Consider the following 1,522-nt stretch of genomic DNA (forward strand, 5'->3'; position numbering starts at 1 on the left):
ATTCTGAGGGCGAGTTCCTCCTGTTTATTCCCCATGCTACTTTCATCTATTATGAAAGCTTCTTATGGACCAGTGGCATTCAGATGAGTCTAAATGAGCACCTCTCCCAAGAGGATGATAAAGTCTACAACTTCAGCACAGAACCTACCAAAAGAGTTAGATACATCCATTATTTCTTTCCAGAATCTAGGTAGGTGACCTTGCAATAAGCTGACATAGGGACATCTGATCAAAATTACCCTACGGCATTAGAAGACACAAAGGTTAATTTAGGTAGCCTAAAAAGTAGAAAGGAAAACTAGAAGGCTTGCCAGCTGTTATTTAAGAACTAGATGCATTCTACACCTACTTTACTGGAAAATAAATTAATCTTGCATCTTAGTAACCCTATTTCCACTGTGGAGCTCTTACCTTAAGTTAAAACACCAGATGACTGACACCATGCACTATAATGCAACACATTTCAAGGTAACCAATAACCACTTTCAAATGTAGATAAAACTTTATAATCAAATGAGCATTTCTTATTTTTCAGCAAGCTTGATAGAGGGACCAAGAACATTTCTCTGATCCTTCTAATATCTCATTCAAGAATTCCATGGCCCACAGGCAAGTTCTAGGGTTCATTATGCTTCACCTGCAATACCAGCTCATGGACAGGCCCTATATTTTGAAGGGATCCAAACAAAGTTTTCATATTAGAAGAAGCAAAAGGAAGAAAGTTCCACATCACTTTCACAGGTAACAGAAGTGGTTATATATTCCTTTCTTAGCCTTCCTTCTGTTTTTGCATCTGTTTCTGCATGTGACATTTCTACTGCAAATATTCTAAATGCTGTAAATATTTCTAAAACAATTCATCTCAGTCCCACTGGCACCATTTGTAACCAGAGAGTTGGTGAGTTTCTGAAGCTTGTCTCAACCTTGCCAACTTTTTCTGGTCAAACTTTAGCCATTTTAGGCTCACTTTTTAATGGGAGCAATGATATTGTGAGCTGTTCTTTGTTCAAATGGCCATTTTTGGAGAAAATTCTGACTGTATTGAGAATGTAATTTTCTTCTTTGAAAGAAAAACACAGGGCTCTTTCAACACACAAAATAACCAGTGTTAGAACCTGTGTTGTTCCCTAACAACTAGGTCTATGTGACATGGCTAGTATTCACTTTGGATTTGGCTTTGGCCGATTCGGGGGACAGTGATCCAACTTGGTGATCTGAATCACTGTCCTGAATTAATTTGGCCGAATCTGATTCAGAGATTCAGCTGCTGCTGAATCTCTGAATCAGCCAGGCCCATTCCCCCAAGCCTGGCAATGGCTGCCCCGCCTGCCCCAGATCCAGCACTTGGGGAAAAAAAAGCCCGGACTCAGTAGGTGCTGCCAGGCAGGGTGGGGGGTGATCTCCACTGCCCCAAGCTGCATGGGAGACTCTGCATGAGACCTCCAACCCCCTCCCCAGTGCCTTAGCCTCTCCCATGGCTGCTCCGCCTGCTGCAGCTCCGTCCCTTTAAGAAAGAACCTTA

Source organism: Gavialis gangeticus, unplaced genomic scaffold, assembly GCF_001723915.1.
Source record: "Gavialis gangeticus isolate Ggan-Ray unplaced genomic scaffold, GavGan_comp1, whole genome shotgun sequence".
Lineage (NCBI taxonomy): Eukaryota > Metazoa > Chordata > Crocodylia > Gavialidae > Gavialis > Gavialis gangeticus.